Source organism: Onychostoma macrolepis, chromosome 05 (assembly GCF_012432095.1).
Source record: "Onychostoma macrolepis isolate SWU-2019 chromosome 05, ASM1243209v1, whole genome shotgun sequence".
Classification (NCBI taxonomy): domain Eukaryota; kingdom Metazoa; phylum Chordata; class Actinopteri; order Cypriniformes; family Cyprinidae; genus Onychostoma; species Onychostoma macrolepis.
Genome location: NC_081159.1, coordinates 11,975,436 through 11,995,444, shown reverse-complemented (window position 1 = coordinate 11,995,444; position 20,009 = coordinate 11,975,436). Strand labels below are relative to the sequence as shown.

At 38.7% G+C, this 20,009-nt stretch overlaps 1 long non-coding RNA gene across 2 annotated transcripts in view; it reads right to left on the bottom strand.

Annotated features, from left to right (window-relative positions):
* Nucleotides 1–2,014: 2,014 nt before the first annotated feature.
* The window catches only part of LOC131540306 (uncharacterized), a 36,509-nt gene continuing 18,514 nt past the window's right edge, over nt 2,015–20,009 (bottom strand). The window contains exon 3 of one of the 2 annotated variants that reach the window (XR_009271242.1): nt 2,015–3,753. This is a non-coding gene — a long non-coding RNA (uncharacterized LOC131540306). Of the gene's footprint in view, nt 3,754–7,025; nt 7,156–20,009 lie in introns of those variants that run through there. The other variant, XR_009271243.1, reaches the window with a different exon arrangement.

Here is a 20,009-nt window from a genome sequence, read left to right as displayed (position 1 = left end):
AATCTCTAAAAAAAATTTATTTTAAATAAGCCTTATAAAATTAAATTGTCTAAAAGTGTTAAGTAACAGCCTAATAATTATGGTTCAAACTAAATTATATCAAAATAACTGATGTTGAATTACAAAATCTGATATAAAGGTTATTTTCCTGGGCATTTCAGATAGCTCTAAAAAGGAATGTCCCTGTTACCACAGACTAGTTTCACTTCAGATTGATAGTAGACCTTCTCAGGTTGTCACTCACCCACAATCAGGTAAGACTGATGTTGCATTACAAAATAAAAGCCCTCCAAAATGATCATATCCAACCTGTTTTGCTTGGCATTTCAGATAGCTCTAAAAAGGAAAGGCCCTGTTACCAGAGAATAGATTCACTTCAGATTGATAGGAGACCTTCTCAGGTTGTCACTCACCCAAAATCATTACATTACAAAACCCTCCAAAATCTCTGAAACTAGTCTGTGGTAACAGGGACTTTCCTTTTTAGAGCTTTTATTTTGTAATGCAACATCAGACTTACCTGATTTTGGGTGAGTGACAACCTGAGAAGGTCTACAATCAATCTGAAGTGAAACTAGTCTGTGGTAACAGGGACATTCCTTTTTAGAGCTATCTGAAATGCCCAGGAAAATAACCTTTATATCAGATTTTGTAATGCAACATCAGTTATTTTGATATCATTTTGTTTGAACCATAATTATTAGGCTGTTACTTAACACTTTTAGACAATTTAATTTTATAAGGCTTATTTAAAATACATTTTTTTAGAGATTATTATAATAATATTACAGACAGTTAATCTGATATTACTTCATTAATTTTTATCAATTAGTATAGTTCATTTTCTTAATATACTGTATATTACCCTTACTCTTATTTCCCTGTTCTTGTTTGCATGTAGAAGTTAAGTGAATGCAGGCGAAAGACCAGTGGAAGATTGCCGTAATGCACTGTATATGCGCGCACAACAAAACAGTGCGAGATTGATCATGCATTTCGGAGTGGCGGCTGGCTTGACCGCAGTGTTGCTTCAGATACGTATTGCGGTTCAGAATTCAAATATCCGGGGACTGTCGCTAAAAGTTAATGCTCTGTCGTGTTGGAAATATGCTCTACACCAAATCCAACCGTAAACCTACCCGATAGTGTTAACAAATGCAAAACTGATATAAAAATTTATTAACTGTGCCATTTGAACTTCCTTTTATGCAGATTGTAACTGCTTTGTCGAACTGTAGTTACATGGGATGACGAACCGGGATTCTCGTCTCCTATGTCCGTCTCCGTGTGCTACCGAACAAACTTGTCATTTATGAAAACCCATAGATATGAAGCTGGATGTGTGCGATGCTAACGTTCAAAAGCATCAGTTTTCAAATCTCCCAGCATATTAATATTGTTTTGAAGTCATAGCATGATATTCTTCAAGTAATTGTGCGAAAATTACGCTTTATTAATCGCAACTCTCTAAATTTGCGTGAAAGTGCACCCAGGTACGTAAATGCCATGAGACCAGGTAGACAATTACAGAATATTTCACAGGCATAAGCTACTTAAAATAAAGTGTATCAAGATTGTACTTAAGTGTACAAGTAGCTGTGTAACAGACTCGGCCTGTTACATATGTGTAACAGCAGCTGCCTATTACATCTACATAATTACAAACTGCTACAACCAGATGCTGTTCCATAACTTAGTTACATGGTAAGTACATTTTATTTAATGTAAGTACAACGGCTATTACTAAGTACTTAATTAGGTAATTACTCTGTATTATGACACCTTAAAATAAAGTGTTACCAAATAAATCATATACAGGTTTTTTGTTTTGTATTATTATTTTTTTTTAATTTAGCATTTATTTCTACTGTTTAAAATGTAATGCCTGGTAAAACTGTAGGGTATAGCGACTGATTAAAATAATTTATATTAGAGTCTTTAACATAGTCAAGCTTGCGTGAAATTATTTTTTTTTCAAACCAGTAGTCATATTGACCTCAAAATCTTGTGTGTGTAAAGGGTTGTGTAAAGGGTTCTGAGAGAAAGTATTCCAGTCCATTTCAGAAATACAAGAAGTTAGACAAGTTTCTTTCTGGAGGGAAATTAGTTCTGCTCCAAAACTCAAAACCAAGATCATTTCAATGGGCACTTGGTTCCAAATTTTTATGTAAAAAGCATCATAAAAGAGCCAACTTTGGCAGGCATCCATCTTCAATGAGCTTTTCTCAGTGTTTGTTATTCATTCTATTCTGTCTCCATAAAAACTCCAAAGCCATAGTTAATATTACTTGTTAAAACCATTTAAATAAGCCCTCCACTTTATGCCAGGACATTAATAAGTGAGATAATTGGGCCATATATCAGATGTGTAAAGTCAATTATGTCTTATAAACATAGAGTTTTTAATAGCTTTCATTTTACAAGCATATTCAATACTTTTTCCTCTTGTTTTGATTAGCAATAGAGAGAATGGAGATTGAAACTGTTCTCTCTGCAGCAATATACTGTATATGTTCTCTGATAAAAAGTAACAAGCTCATTTACTGTCTACCAGCTGAGATCCCCTATACCCGCATGGCACAGTAGATTTGAAACATTGATCTCTGTCATATTTTCCTTGTAATGTGAGCACACGGCCTGTCACTGCTTACATATGCAGAGATTGTTTGATTACCCTCTTAAGAGCCTCAAAGAATCCATTCTGGAGAAAAGTATTTATATAGTCTACACTATGTAGTCATTTTAACTTGTAATGGAATATTATTTTTACATTTCTTTTTAGCTTTGCGTAGATAGTCAGCAAACTGAGTGTACTAAATCAGCACCTGTCCCTATTGCATCAGCTAAAGGCAGCAAAGTACCCCTCGCCATGACTCCATCTCTCCACAGATGCCCCATTAATCATAGGGGGAAAGTTCTGGGCTCCGAGCCAGTTTGGGATTACGATGTCCAGATATCTGCATCTTCATCACAGACAAAGACCAAAACTCACATCTGGAAAGACTCTGTTGCTTTTCCTTTTTTGACAGCAATATGATTCATTTTTACAATTCGTACTCCCACAACACCAATCGACCTCTCCATTATCAGTTCTGCAGATATTTTGGGTTTGAAGGAAGTTAAAGAAAATGTTAGGGGAACATATTTTGACTCCTTCCTGCCCCTGAAATTGAGTCATGAATCAAAACGGTCTTCTTGGTTAAATTATCAAAATGGGTTCATGTTGGATGTCAGATGAGGTTTTTCTCCTCATTAAGCACAGCAATTAAGCACAAGTTATGAGGCTGTGTGATGCCATTTTGTATCAGATATGTTATTGAACTTTCCATCCCAAGAGTTTTTCAGTGTTTCATTTCTGATTCTGAATGTTTTTAACAGTACCGAATGATAAACCGCCATACTCTGACCTTCTCAACCTGTAACATCAGCCTACCAGCAGCTGCACACCTGTATTCAGGCCTCCTGCTCTCGTCCTTCCTCCCTTGTTTTCAATGTTTTGTGTGTTTCGAGTTCAGGCTCTTCTGGGGCCTCTGAGTCTTTTCTGGGGCCCCCAAGCCTGCATCCTGCCCTGGCCTCGGAGAGAGACAGCCATATTGAGCATGACAAAGTGGGCTCCCCCAGCTGAGGGGGTCAGGCAGCTTGGCAAAGGCCCACGCATTCAGAAACAGGTATTGATTTGAGTGCGAGCAAGTCTAGTGGAGAAACCTGACTCCCTTCAGCTGTGATAATGGCCCATGTTCCCTCAGGAAATACCTGCCCAGAGAGAAAGAGAGAGGTTAGGAGAGAGAGCGAGAGAGGGTAACAGCATTTCTATTGTTCATGTAGCCGGAGTTGATGAGGGCAGTGTGACAACCCTAAACAGCATCTCCACCCAGAGATAGACATGAGCCAGCCAAGCCTGAGATCACTCACCTTTGCCATTAGCAACTGAGATCAGTAGAACTGATATACACAAATGTGGCTATTTACAGCCCAAGCACGCCCAGAAAGGAAATATTTTGCACATTTACATGCACATCATTGAACATTAAGTTAACTCAATGTAAGTAAAACTCAAAGACTTAAATATTTCTCTCTCTCTCTCATTTTATAAATTTGGTCAAACCAAGTCTCTTAAGAAAAAAATCTGAAAATTTTGCCAAATGTACTGAGAGTCAAACCCCAATTCTCAATTCCTAATTGTGCAAATGAGCCAACAAATAAGTTGTAAGAAATATTCTGATTTCACATGGTTTTGAAAAACTTTATACTATTTTCAAGAAAAGTTTTGATTTAAAGACTACATAAGGTACAAAAATTACGTTTATAGGAAAGTACAAGAAAATATATATTTTTCTTACACCTTGAATTACACCTTGAAGTGTATGCATCTTACTCATTATTTCCAAAAATATATTTAATGTTTTATTTTATTTCAGTATTTTATTTTTTTTCTGCATAAATTTGCATGTCGGTTGTACCACATATTTTAAAAAATTCAGCTTTTTAAAACTTTTTTTTTTTTCCATAAAAAAAAAATACATTATGGCAGTCCTGAAAAATCTGATATAAATTTGAATACAGACAAAAAATAAAAATAATTTAAAAAAAATTTCACTAGAAAAAGTATATTCAAGTCATTATATGTATTGTTTTTTTTTTAAAATGCATTAATAGATTTAATAGATTTTAAACAGGTTAATACAACAAATATTAATCGTCACTTCTAGATTTCTAGATTTTATTATTATTATTTTTTATATAGATTTTTTTAAATCTTGAAACTAAAAATAGTTCGGCTTTTCTAACCATCAACCAGTAACCTCAGAAATATGTCAGAAGTTTCAGATACACCTGCCTCATATGTTTGTTGACACGCTCTTCACTTGCACTCTTGGTCTGGAGTTTTTAAGGCTGATGAATCTTTAAGGCTGATGAATGGCTTTGCTGATGTCTCAATTAACTGTGTGGAGAAACGTAATGAAAAGCACCATTAGATATAATTGAAGGTTTTGATGGGGCCATTGATGGAGAGGGGAGCAGTGTTCATTTTCATCACAAATTACCACACTGTGAAGCACTATATCATGAGGCCGTCTGATGATAGGTAGAGAGAAGTAGTTGTGTATGGTATGTGTTAAAACTGATGTCTCACTCCTTCCCTTCCCATTTTAGCCAGAATCTAAATGTAATTTGTTATAGCAATCAACCAGACTAACAGCTAGCGAAACTGTTGTTGGCCTGGCAGAAACCAGGGTGAATGTATCAAACTCTTGTGGTGTTTGTGTGTGTTGGCGTCTCGTGGTGGTAATGTGGAGAGCTAGCCCTCTGCGAGAAATGCGATACCAGAGTTTTGAGCAGTGACAGCTGCTGGTGTGTGTGTGTGTGCGTGTGTAATCGTGTATGTAAGAACAGGAATGGGGGCGGCTGCAGCTGCAGCTCTAGCAGATGATGATAAGGGTCAAAAACCAGATGCAGGTTCCTATCAAGCCCCTTCAATCTCATAGAAACACACACACACGCACATACACCCCTCAAAAACGATTCAGGTGTACAAAGAGATATATGATCACACATGGGAGCTGATGTCACATCATTATGTTTTGTCAAAAATAATGACTCTGTTATTCTATAGCGTTGACCTCAGAAACCTACTAAATTTCAGAATAACTGCTTTCAGACCTACGGTATTGTTGCTATGCATTTATATGATACTGAAGTAAGCATTATGATTAAAAGCATACACTGTTTGTTATCTAAGAATGCCTCGTGTTTTATAATCAAAACTAGTTAGTTTGATTAAAGTCAAAATATTATTTAGTTTGACTGAATTAACATGACTACTGTATTCCAACAAAGTACTTTTTAAGGGCCTATTTGGGTAGGATAAGCTCCTAAATGTGACGTTCCCCCAAAAATGACAGTTCTGTCATCATTTACTCACCCTCATGTCTTTCTAAATCTGCATCTCACTTACTTAATTTTCTTCTGTGGAACATGTTACAGCTGTTATTGTGTATATAAAGAATCACGGGTCAAAAACATCCTAATTGACTTTCATTGTATGAAAAAACAACCTAATTGAATTACTGAGACATTCTTCAAAATATCTCATTTTGTGTTCCAGTGAAGAAAGAAGGTTCTACAGGTTCACACATATGTAGAGATAGACATTCCAAAGATCTGATGTTGTCTGGAGAGTTTTAACTTTCCAAAAGCAGTGGTGTTTTATTAACGGGGCTGAGAGCCAAGAACACAGGAGATATCTTCTGTCCAGGCCCTTGCTGATTTGTGGAATTCTGTTTCATTCCCTGAAGCCTGGATCATATCTACATTGTAGTCAGCATATTATTTGTCATTTGCGATTATCATTGATTTGTGTTAGTCTGGTCTGGTCTGGCTGTTAAAAGTGACTTTAAAGTCAGCATGATACAGGAATTGCATCATGCATTTTTCCTCACCTATTGTGACGAGAACGGCTTGAATGAGAAAAGTCTAAGGTGAGACTTGATTTTGTCCGCTAATTTGCTATAGTCCTGCCCTCAAACCTGTCACACGTCATCAGAGAAGGGGAGGGGAAGTTAATGTTTTTGGTTAAAGATCAAGATATGATCTATTGTTTATAATAAACCCTTTAACATTCCATGAAAAAATAAGAATTGTCAATTTTGATTTCATGGTTCATGGTGGCCTCCATGTTAAGGTCACACGATCAGCTGTTTCTTGCAGTTCTTATCAGTTGTTATGAGGACGATTAAGAGCCAGTTAAGCTATAAGGGGTCAAGGTTTGGCTGGTTAGCATGGTTGAGTTAACCCTTGCTGGTAACTTCTGTAATTACACCATTCTCCTGAGGAAAAACAAAATCATCTTTGTAAATTGACAACTATTAAAAAGTAGTTGTGTATTCTAAAATAAGTTTATTTGCAAACAACACAAGATAGTCGAACAGCTGCAATTGAGATGAATGGGAGTACTTGTAAATGAACTTCTCCAGGTATTATAGAAATGGTAGACCATTTCACAGATCAGTTCATTATTCAATCTCCAGTCTTTATCCCAAGGGAAGATCCAAAAGAAAGTGGAGACCTACCACCCCATGTTATTTCAGACATGTCATTTGTCTTGTGCTGGATTGTTTGATACTCGGCCCTCTATAATGTTTCCATGTTTGACCTCTGTGGGAAAAAAAAATACACTGATATAAGTCAACATGGACTCACATCTGCTGCTGTCTGTATTTCACTTGAACTTCTAAATGTCAAGTAACACTCTAGTGTACTCATGATCAATTAAGATAATTCTATTGCTTTATGGAAGAGTAGGCTAAAGTTAAAGAGGGTATCACTATAATTTAACATGATTTACATTGCTGATTGTGAATTATTTCAGTTACAGCTGCTCTGGTTGAGGTGTACTACATTATTTATATTATTCAATTAACATTAGTGTCTCAAACTTACTATACGATATTTCTGGCTCCATCTTTAGGAGATATCTGAGATATCTTAACACTTTGATAGCACTTTGATAGTATGATCTTTCACAGTTATAAATTTGTTTCCTCACCTGCATCCTGATACAAATTTACAAATTCACAGAAAGCTGTACAAAAATGTGGGGTCAGGAAGATAAATATATTTACTGTAATTTTGTATCAATTTAATGTGTCCTTGCTGAATAAAGTATTACATTTTTGAATAAATAAAATCTTACTGACCTCAAACGTACACAGTGAATCATGTGAAATGGCAAATATGATTTCTGTCAGATGCTAACACTAGCCTAAGAGGATACACGATTTCTTGAATATATGCTAATGTGCACTAGTGAACATTTTTAATTTTGACCCAGGTCCAGACTTGAGATACTCCAGATGTCATGGCACCCGCATCTGTTTAATCACCCTAATTAAAAAATGTGACGCTTGTTTAAGTGCTGTCTTACACCCTTACAAGGCACGGGGGGAGGCAAAAACAGTACTAGTGTAACTTTACAGTTTGCAAAATACCTACAGCCCAGTAGGGGTTATTTTATTAAACCCTTTAAATGACCAGGTCTGTAAACTTCAGTCGGTTCTGAGAGAGAGAAACTGAGAACTGCTGCCACTCTTGTGGTTGACTTTATTGGACACTATGCGGTAAAGCTAACTGTTTTGGGAGGAAATATTCAGTCTCAACCAAACTTGGTGATCCAGAGCAAAAACTTATTAAAAATACCTTTAATTCACAGAAGCCTGGACCCTTTCCTGGAGTTCACATATGCTCACTTGTTCATACAGTGCTAGTGTGAGTCACAGCATGTTCAGGATATTACATCAACACATGTGACTTCACATCTATAGACATACTGTTGAAGGCTTATGCACACAGCAGCTGTGTAAGACGAAGTTGGCTAAATTGTCTTTAGAAGGCAAGTTAGTGAAAAGCATGTTGTCTTTGGAGCCAGTGTGAGATAATAGGAAAAGAAAAAAAAAACGTTAGTGTTTGAGCCCTGGCATGCGTTCATGGAAACTGAGATGGACTGAGCTGTGGCCTTCGATGATTTTAGTGCAGATGTGACATTAGCTGCAGGAACAGTTACAGCCTCTGAGTACAGACCACTTTAATATAGTCTTTTTAGATTAAAGATCCTTCATGAAGTGCCTTGTGTTTGACTTATAATTTAACAATAATATTTTATATTTTTGAAGAAATTGATTTCCTGCAACTAAAACCTACTTTTAAAAACTTGTTTTGAAAGTTCACCAGAAGACTATAAATATCTGAACATTCTTAAATCTTATTCTTAAGATAGTATACATCTACTTGAGAAGCAACATTACTTAAGATATTACATAAGTTATGTTTTCTGCTTTACTTTTAAAACAATAAAAACGTCTGCCAATTTGGTGAGTTTATTTCTTACCCTACAGGCAGCTTAAAGTCCCTTCATTCTGAACGATTTTTCAGAAAACAAGACAATTTATCTTAACTAATAATGCTCTTCAAGTAAATGTTTCTTGATTTAAGAATTTTTTATTATTTGTACTGGAAGACAAGATGAAAATTATTTTGTCTGCATGTTCTGACTTCCTCAGCCTTTGTGCTGCATGTAAATTTGTCAGCATGGTGTAAATTGTGGTCAGAGAAAATTTGTTGGGATTTGTACATCAGATTTCTGCAAGTGTACATGTCCTTACATGAACAATTCTTTCCAAACTGACTTTCTGTGTTGTCTCAATAAAGTCTGAGGCCCTGATTTACTAAGATCTCAATTCTAAAAGTATGCTTATGTGCTTGTGCAGTCTTAACAAATTGCATATGTGTGCTTCGTGGGAACTTTTCGGGTGATTTATTATGAATAAATGTGCAAATAATAGGTTTGGACACGCTCAAATTTAAAAGTGCTGTAAAAAATAAAAAAATAAAAATTGTTGTTATGAAATGGCATGCAGAAAATGACAGATATCACCGAAATAGCTGTTCTGAAATATCAACCTTGTCTTTGTGACAGCCTCTGGCTCTGTAAACTATAAAATATGAGCACACGCTGCTGTCAGATTCTTTGTTTAGCCAATCAGGAGAACTTTCTCCCTGTCAGTCATTATGGATATTCACAGGCCAGACCTTATATGGAAAGCCAGGAAGCTGAGAGTGTCATGCAAGCACACTAAGGCTGGCCGCACACTAGTGGATTTTAAGGCTGATTTGCACCCCTGAACGATTGGGGGGTTGTGGCCCGATTCACGGCTTGTCGCAAGCAATTTTTTTGTCCAAAAATCCTCTATTGTGTTAACGTGTTAACATCTTAATGTTGCTTTTGACAACTGATGTTACGGTGTTTATACAAGATCAGTGTAAAGCTACATTCACAATTTGGGTTTGCTGACATCAAATTTATTGCTTATTTTATTAGAAATAACAGTCTCACAACATTTCTGTATGTGTGTGTGCATGTCTTTGGAGGGTGGGATTTTGGAAAGTTGTCTAGCAGCTAAATCTAGTGGAAGTCCGGTTAATAGCTGCTTTTCAGTTTTTATTGGTTTGCACACATAAGCTGTGTCTCATTTCAAAGGCTGCCCCCCTCAGAGGTCACATTTGTAGGGGATGAACTGTCACTTTAAAGGAAACTGACATATGTATCTGAAAGACAGTGCTAGGTAGAGTTAGTAGTAGATCATTTTGAATTTCCTTGTGTTTGCTATCAAGTTTGCACATGATTTTATGCATGCAAACCTTTTGTAAACTGGGTCCTAAGAGTGTGGAAAGCTGCTGGGAAGCAGCTTGTCACCAGGGTCCCATTGCTTTATTCCATAGAGTGCTTCTCCCAAGACTGTGAGACACAATGACAACCCAGAGGTTACATATTTCCCTGTGAGCTCTCTGATAGTGGCATTAAAAACAAGCCTGCAAAGGAGCAGTTTGTGTGTTTCTCCCCAAGGACATGAGGTCAAAGGAATGTTCCCCAACTGCCAGAGCTTCCATTTCAGACTGCTCTGAGGCAGTGTGACTTCCTGTAGATGGTGGGAGAAACTGGGATTGGCTGTATAAGCCGGTCCAGAAGGGAGTGGGCAAATAATGTCCCGGTGACTCACTTTAGCTGTTTCATTCACATTTGTTGAAATGTTGAAGTCTGGGACTGCTGATGCTCTGTGTTGTATCAAAACGTAAAGGGATACAGGGCTCGCAAAATTGCTAGCCTGACATCCCGGGGCTATTGTGTCTTCCAGTGAGGCTACCAAAATATATCACCGCCCTGTCCGAAGGTCTATTTAAAGGAGTCATAACATGAGAAATAATTTACCTTGTTCGTTTGGCTTATAAGAGGAGTCTTTGTACCATTAAACATCCTGCAAGTTTCATAGCTTAAAATGTCCCCCTCATTACAAACAAACCATTTATTTAATCAAGCTCCAAAAACAGCTTGTTTTGGATCTGAGTTGCAAGATGACGTCACCCGGGCACAAACATTTGTATAAACACCGCGTCCAGAGCATGGCATCGACAAATAGTCACAAATCGACAAATAGGCCCCGCCTACTGGCGTTTAGTACCTTAACGGCTGACACTTGATTACGCTGAATGCGAGTGTCACGTTGCGTCAAAAGCATATAGAAATTACAATCACTGCCACTATCTTGTTTACAGAGGATACAGTATACAGATGTGCATTCACTTTCTGACACAGTCCACATGCTTAATTCTGTCGTCAATAGGACAAATAGAGTGAAAGAACATTCACTTTGACATGTTTGGTTTAAACAGCTCGTTCACGTCTTTGTACAGATATCAAAAGGATTTCAGCGTAAGGAACAAGTGGATAGTTTATTTTTAATGGCATCCCGGATTGTGTCAGAGGATTTTTCGGAGTATTTTGTTTTGTAAACGAGGCACAGTGTCATGGAGAGTTCACAAAGAAACATTTGTTGAAAGTTGAAGTGGTACTAGATCTGACTACAGCTGCATCACAAACCGTAAGTAAATGATTTCATAATGCTTTGTCTGGAAATTACCGTTTTATTTTTTCTTTCATGTTGTCAAAACACTCACATGCAGTAGTGAGGGGGTGTTGATACTGTTTCCTATGCAGTGACGTTAGCCAATAATAACAGTGGACGATTCCTGACAAGCCTTAAAGGGCCCGCCCCTTAAAACAGGTCTTTTTAGACAGAGGGTCAGAATCAGGGTTGAAAATAATCATTTTCCCACATATTTATTTATTTTTTTGTGCAAAAAACTTTATTAACATTATAAGTAAACCTCGAAGAATATATAAAAAAAAGAAATAAAAAACGTCATGACCCCTTTAAATACAGAGTTCCCACGAGTCCTTAAAAAAGTCTTTAATTTAACTGTAGCAATTTTGAGGCCATGAAAACTCTTAAATACTTGAAATGGTGTAAGAAAAGTCTTAATTATATTTTCACAATGTTTTAAATTTGGGGACGAATGACAGGAATTGCGAAATGGTTTAATGCAATGACTGAACTTCAAAAAGCTTATTTCACTGACTAAAAGTGCTGAAGGTTTCAAAGTCAAAACATTGTGCGGGTGTTTTTATATGAATGAATCTCTGAAGGGAGCCAACTGCCTTTAGAGAAGTTTTGATGGCATTTTCATTTAATCTTTCCTATAATGCCTAATGAAGTAGCGTTTATGAATGCAGCACTGCTTTGCATAGAGCCGTTAAAAAGCGCCACCTAGTGGCAAAAGAATGAATTAGCATATTCAATTAGCCCGTCTGCTGTTTTTGTTCAGACCCATGCAAAAATCGACCCATATTTTTATGCAGTTGCAAATTTGAAAGAAGCTAATGTGCCTTCTAAAAATGTAAACAATTAAGACAAGTATGATATATATGTTTTAAACTAATATAATAATTTATATGTTTCACTCATCCCTTTTCTAAAAATGGTTTAAAGGCATTATATGGACGAGCGAGAGCAGGGCATTTATTTAAATTTTTCCCTTTTTTTGGGGGGGGGGGGTGAAAACCAATTAGATGTATTTGATGTAGCTGGGGAAATACAATTAATGTGCGAGAACACTTTAAGAAAGTTTAGAAGTTCCACCATCACTCCTTCCAATTCCATTAATTTATTGTTGTGAAATGAAAAATGGATCATACACCAAATATTATACAGCTGCATTGGTAAAACTTTTTAACTGAATAATTTATGGCCTAACTTGACAGTTTGCACCCTTGAATGGCCAAAACCTGCCAAGCTCGGGAACTGCTAAAAAGCGGCATTGTTTCTCAGTCCAAAGTGAGTTAACATCACTTTTCCCCTGCAGTTCCATAAAAATACAAACAAGCTGACCCTCTCTCCAGAAAGGAAATTATGTTTGTCTAGACAGGATATAGTGTGGCACAGTAGGCCTGAGGCAAGCACACCTGTTTCTCTGAGGTCATTATATCATTTTATTTAAAAAAATTAAATAGTTTAGGATAAAATATATATTTAACTGTAAGTAGCATAGTGTCTGTAACTTGCATCTACATAAACGTAAACATATTATATTTGTTCTCCGTTTGAATAATCATATATATATATATATATATATATATATATATATATATATAAAATATTATATTATTATATCAAAATTATCCAGTCTTATCATTCCTGGTGCAGGGTCACATAAATCTTTTATTCACCATGCAGCTTTCAAACCTTCATGCTGTTTTTCAGTACACCTTTAGAAGATGTGTATATTAGAAAACGTTTTTGAAAATAATCTGATTTAATTTGTCAGTAAGGTTTACTTGACTAATTGTGGGTGACATGTAGCATCCCTTGTGTTTGCATTTATTCAAAGTGGTCAGAACACAATCTCTTGTTTATTTATGCTGGTCAGAGTTGGCATAAATGCCAATGTTATTGTAAGTGAATCCCTGTTGTAGTCGCGCTGTCAAGATGGTGCCACATCAAATAAACTGCTTATAATTCCAGCTTTATAGTCTCAGTGTCCAAGCTTGTGGTCAGATTTATAAATTCAGGCTCATCCAAATGAGCATGCAGCTTGGAATTCCATTTTGGCTTGCATGTTTCAAAATGGAGGTTCACATTTCGACAAACAAGTTTTTTGTTCATCTGGCTTAAGGGATTCCAATAGATTGCTGGGACAGAACAATAAATGCAATATTGCATTTACTGTATATTTTGCAATTGCTCATTTATACGAAAGATGAATCACAGTTAAACTCCTGGGTATAGGGGCTTTTATTTAAAGAGATTTAAGGGTTCGTCCAACCATCATAATCATAAATAATCGTAGTTATTATACATTTTGTGGGGGAAGTCAATCTAGTTCCTCCATTGTTGAAACCGATGGATCAGACATTTTCTTGTCAGCAGTACTTTGGCAAAGACCTCCATCCATTATGCCAGGAGGTTTCTGGAGGCTGTGGCGCCAGCAGGCCTTCTACGTCTCTCAGTGAGTTCCTCAATGAGGTCTTCAGTTTTTCTGGAAGCCCCCCGGGACTCTGGCCAAACTTATGATCCGTGTAGCTGGTTCTGGAGCACGCCACAAAGGAGCAGACGGGAGAAAGAACATTTTCGTGAACGCAGCCCAGTTTCAGTAGGTCATGTGTGCTGGGTTTGGGTGTCAGTTAGAAGATAGATACTGGTGATTAAGTGAATACAGATGCATGAGGCTCGGTTTATGATTGGGAACCCACAACAGGACAATCAGTTGGGGGAGAGTACAGTAATCCTGTGGCTTCATAAGGCTTAGAATATATATCCTTTGGACTTTTTTTTGGTGCTTTTTGTGTGCTTTTTGAAGTTAATAGCTAGGGCTGCACAATTTATGAAAATAAAACTGAAATCACATTATGATATTCAAGTGTGAATATCAGTTGTAAAGGCTGTGATTTAATTACATACATGTGCTGCATGTTTCAGATTGAAGCATGACACTGTGTTCGTTAAGATATGAGCAGCTCATGATCTAGTGTTTTCAGTGTTTTCACTTGTAATGTGCATTTGAGAACATGCTCCAAAAAATCTTCCAAATTCGTAACGGAAAGCACTTAAACAGTAAACTGGATTTTGTCAACACAGGTGAAGCTTTCCCTACAGTCTTCTGCCAAAATAAAAGTTTGATGGTAAAAAAAATAAAATAAAAAAAAACCTTAAGAAATTAAGACATTAAGAAATATTAGTAATATTAGCCAAACGTATTAGTATTTAATTTTACACTTTTACTCTAAAATTTAAATATTACATATTTTTTAAATACTATATTTTTTTCAATAATATATTACGAAAATAATAATTTCTGATTATGATGATGGTTATTGTTATTATATGTTTTTTATGTAGTTATATTAATTTTAAATCACTTTTTTTTAGCCAAATTGTGAATTACTGTGCAACAGAAAAGCACAGTAAACAGAGATATTTTTTAAAATTGCATTATAAAACAATTTTTATCAGGAAAAAAATCACATTCATTATATTTGTATGCAAAAGACCAACCAGCACAGTCTTCAAACATTCTCCTTTTGTGTTCTACAGAAAAAGGGGTGAACTACCCCTTTAAGAAGTGACACATTCCATGGACTACGTGAAGGATCCACCCAAATGCTTTGACATCATGGTAATATTTAGTGCCATCATAATTAGAACATCATGTGCACATGAAGACATCTGGAGGACTGCAAAGTGCTGAAAGTGAAGTTAAGTACTCAAAAAGTTCATTTCTCAGTTGACACCACAAGATATGATAGATGCAGGAACATGCATCCCTTGAAACACTCCAGGATCCAGTTCACAGGTTGGGATTCAGTCTGCTGTGTCATAAATTACAGCTCAGGGTGATCTGCAGGAGATGATGTTTGTTGTAACATCATGGGCCAGAACATTCCTGCAAGTCAAGGGATCCCAAATATAGGTAAATCGAAGGAGGGGGGACACCAGTGGTGGAGATGAAGAAAAAGGGTAAGAAAGCGAGAGAGAGAGTGAGTGAGAGCGAGCGAGCTCTGGATTGTATTATGTGCTATTCCGAGCCGGGTGGTCCAAAGTTGCTTGGTTGAAGCAGTAAATTTAACTATTCCTCTCTCCAAAACAATCCAGCCTCAGAGCTTTTCTGCTACGTGCAAGGGGGTCATTAACCATTTATGGGATAAGACAACACAGGCCGTGTCAGGAACACAAAGGTGAGGAGGTGAGGAGAGAGAGAATAAGTTGTAAATGAAAGAATAAAAGTAAGTGAAACAGGCAAAATGACCTCTTGATACTGTTGTGAAACCACTAACTGTTACACAGTAGTCACACTAGACAGAGGCAAACTATTTCACTTCAGTAACATATAAATCACATTTCCTTATCCAAATGCAGAGATAACACTCAGTTCTGCAGGAACAGGATGGTTTCGGGGCTTTGTAAATACCTTCCGATCATGCCAAATCGATCATGCTTTATATTACTGCTGTGACTAGATCTCAAGCCGCTTATTTCCAGGAACCCATTATTTGAAATTGAAGTTAAGTTAACTTTAAATCTTATCGTTTATATGGAATGTCTTGTTGTACTGTAATCTGTTTGTGTTTACGTGAATACCTTCTTGTTGATCTGATCCATTCAGCCATTATCTTTGTGATTTTCTTTGAACACGGCAACCTTTGATGCTAAAATAAGAAAGCAAAGAGTTTTGTTGGTACTCCTGTGATGGAGGATCACCTAATTTTCTAATTTGAAAGAATATGCTTTTATGTTGTTCTTGGCTTTTTATGGTGATGGTGCTCAAGCAGGAGAAAGGGAAAGTACATTTATAGATTTAAAGGGATAGTTCACCCAAAAATCTAAATCTTGGCCTTTTTTTGTCAATGCATTTCCACCACACCTCAAAATATATATTGTGTTTAATAGAATTTTGTTCTGAGATGGACAAGATGACAGCTTCATTGAAAATTACATATAAAAAATTATATTTGCCTTGATTTGTTACACCATCACGTGTCTCACATTCTCAAACTCTCCACTGACACTGTTGCCTCCTTTGTAAACAAGTGCCCTAACTTTAAAAATGTTATTGGGGAAATAGTTAGTTGATGTGCGAATGCTGTAATTGATGCTGCAAATATTGATTTAAATAACTGTCACAAGAAATTTTAAATGGTCTATGTTTATTTAACTCTTTTATTACATTGCCATAGTAAATATATATATATATATATATACTGTATATCTGAGACAAAAAAAAAATAGCCTTTTTAAGACTGTCAGTCCAAATCCGATTTAGCATGTGTGAACAGCAAAAAAATCATATGAAATTCGATTTTTACAAATCTGTTTCAGGCTTCATTTATATGTGGTTTGAAATCCTATTCAAATGCATTTCTGGAAATCTGTTTCAGTCTGACCGCTCAGGTTGGATTTAGCGATCACTTTTTCATGCCATGTAAAATGTAAACAGACGTTGTTTGTTTCTTAGCAGAAACAAGGCTGTATTGTTGTGAAGTGCAAGTTAATCGGAAAATGACCATATAGAGCTGGTCTACACACATCTTTGAGTTTTGAGACCAGTGGAGACAGCAGTATGGAATTAATCTGCGTATTCCAGCTTCCTATATACTGTATATCATATTAAGTAATTGTAATCAGTTACAGTTACTGAGAAAAAATGTGTAATTAAATTACAGTTACTTGAAAATGTTAAAGATTACAAAGGGGGTTACATCTGATTTTTTTCACACACACTGCCACATACAGATTTAATTGACTTCTTTCATAAATTGCTGTGACTGCTCTAAAATATGAAACACCAATGTTTCAGAAGTTTATAACATGCTTATCCGATAACTCTAATATTTACTATATGGGTTTATGTATATGCTTTTTTTTTTTAAGATTAACTCTTTTTTTTTTTTTAAGGCATTGTTAGATCCAGTGTTTCCTGTCATAGCTATGCAAAGATTTGATTTCAAAAACAGTATCATAGCTATTAAATAATTTCTTGTTATGATTTTAAATCTGTATTTAACCACAGCATGATTTTAAAGTAAGTCTGATTTTGTGGTGGCTGTGCTTCAAAGGGGACATCGGGTGCCCATTTTCCACAAGTTGGTATGATTCATTAGGGTCTTCTTGAAATGGTCTCAGTGGTCATGTAAAACAACACCCTTTTTACCTTGTCAAAAACAGCTCACAGTTCACAGTGACTCGTTTCGGTGCGTATCTCTTTACATGCTAATGAGCACTGCTCACCCCGCCCCTCTCTTCTGCAGAAGTGATCCATCCTTGAGTTTTAACTTTTTAACAAAACCTGCCTTGAATTGTCCCTCATTCAGAAAACAGTCTGGAGTAAAATGATTTGCGCAGCCAGACATAAACGAATTTAGTGAAAGTGAAGTGACATGTGGCCAAGTATGGTGACCTATACTCAGAATTTGTGCTATGCATTTAACCGATCCAAGTGCACACACACAGTAGTGAACACACACACTGTGAACACACACCCGGAGCAGTGGGCAGCCATATTGCTGCGGCGCCCGGGGAGCAGTTGGGGGTTTGGTGCCTTGCTCAAGGGTCTCACCTCAGTCGTGGTATTGAAGGTGGAAGAAAGCGCTGGTTATTTACTCCAAAATCAAAATGGCTTGATAATTGAGACTGTTTAGGTTTTTGGGGGATTAAAAAAAGGAGTGAATTTCTATCATTGGTGGTTGTGTCCACAAACTGCTAAGACACATTTCACGAGTTCGTGTGCCCATATAATCTTAGCATTAATGGTAAACAGATTTGGCTTGATGTCCGCAATGGAGGGGTCAGAGAGACTATTCTACTCGAGCTCATCAGGAGTCCGGGTCCTGCGTTTCTCCCTCTCACCACCAGAGGTCACTGTCTCCTGGATTCTATTCCCCAAACTCCACTCACCTCATTATTGATTAATTTGCCCCAGCTGTTTTCCTGATTGCCGTCCCTATTTAGGCTTCCTGTGTTTTCTGTTCGGGGCTCGTTTGTCTCACTTTTGTGCTAGGTATGCCTGTGACGTATGTCTGCCCTGTGCCTTGTGTATGTCTTGTTTTCAGTGGTTGTGTTTACTCTGGCTTTTTCCCCTTCGGGGTGGTTTCATTTTTGTTTTGGTTTATTTTGTAATTTGTAAATAAAGAAAATTCCTTTTGCCAGCATTTGAGTCTTCGTCTCTCCCGTCCCGTGACAGTACAAACGAGCCACTTGAAGACTCAGCGGCAATGGGAATTTTCTTGTACCCAGCTCCGGGTCGACAGAGGAACCAAGCCCCAGCCAGTGGGCGCATCCCTGCCCACAAAACAATCGCCTTCGGGCGGTATGCGCGAACCTCTTGAGGCAGGCCTGGAGCTAGGGATTGGAGGAGCACCCTCATCCACCTGTTTCTAGCGGGCCTGGATGAGCCTGTCAACCGGGAGGAGCTGGGGGAGCTAGATACGTGGTCCTATTGGGAAATGGTCGACCACGTCATCTATTTGAAGGAGGTGGAGCTGCGGGAGGGTGCCCCCCTCCCAGTCTGGGCTGTTGCTCCAGAACCTCCTCGGATCGTGCCAGCCACTTCCAGAATCTCGGGGTCTTTCTTTGGGCGCCCCGGGCTGAGATGCAGCGTGGAGGATCCTTCGCTGATGTCGGTGAGGGGAGCGGTGGTTCCCGCTCACAAAACTCCCGAAGCGGCGGTTCCCACTCACAAAGCTCCCGAAGCGGTGATGTCTGCTGAGCTTTTCTCCAAGGGGGCGGGGCTTATCTCAGGCCTTCCCGAGGTGGCGGTTCCCGCTCACGAAGTTCCCGAGGCGGCGGCGCCCGCTCACGAAGCGGCGGCGTCCGCTCACAAAGCTCCCGAGGCAGCAGTGCCCGTTCACGATCCTCCTGAGGCGGCGGCGTTCGCTCACGAAGCTCCCAAAGCGGCGGTGTCCGCTGAGCTTTTCTCCAAGGAGGCGGGGCTCATCTCAGGCCTTTCCGAGGTGGCAGTGCCCGTTCACGATCCTCCCGAGGCGGCGGTGCCCGCTCACGTTCCTCTCAAGGCGGCGGCGCCCACTCACAATGCTCCCGAGGCGGCGGTGTCCGCTCGCGGTTCCCCCAAGGCGGCGGTGTCTGCTCACGTTCCTCCCGAAGCGGCGGCGCCCGCTCACGAAGCTCCCAAAGCGGCGGTGTCCGCTGAGCTTTTCTCCAAGGAGGCAGGGCCCATCTCAGGCCTTTCCGAGGTGGCAGTGCCTGTTCACGATCCTCCCGAGGCGGCGGTGCCCGCTCACAATCCTCCCGAGGCGGCGGTGCCCGCTCACAATCCTCCCGAGGCGGCGGTGCCCGCTCACAATCCTCCCGAGGCGGCGGCGTTCGCTCACGGTCCTCCCGAGGCGGCGGCGTTCGCTCACGAAGCTCCCAAAGCGGCGGTGTCCGCTGAGCTTTTCTCCAAGGAGGCGGGGCCCATCTCAGGCCTTTCCGAGGCGGCGGTGCCCTTTCACGATCCTCCTGAGGCAGTGGTGCCCTCTCACGAGGTTCCCGAAGCGGCGGTGCCCGCTCACGAGGTTCCCGAAGCGGCGGTGCCCACTCACGATCCCCCTTGTTGGGTGCTTGGGAACG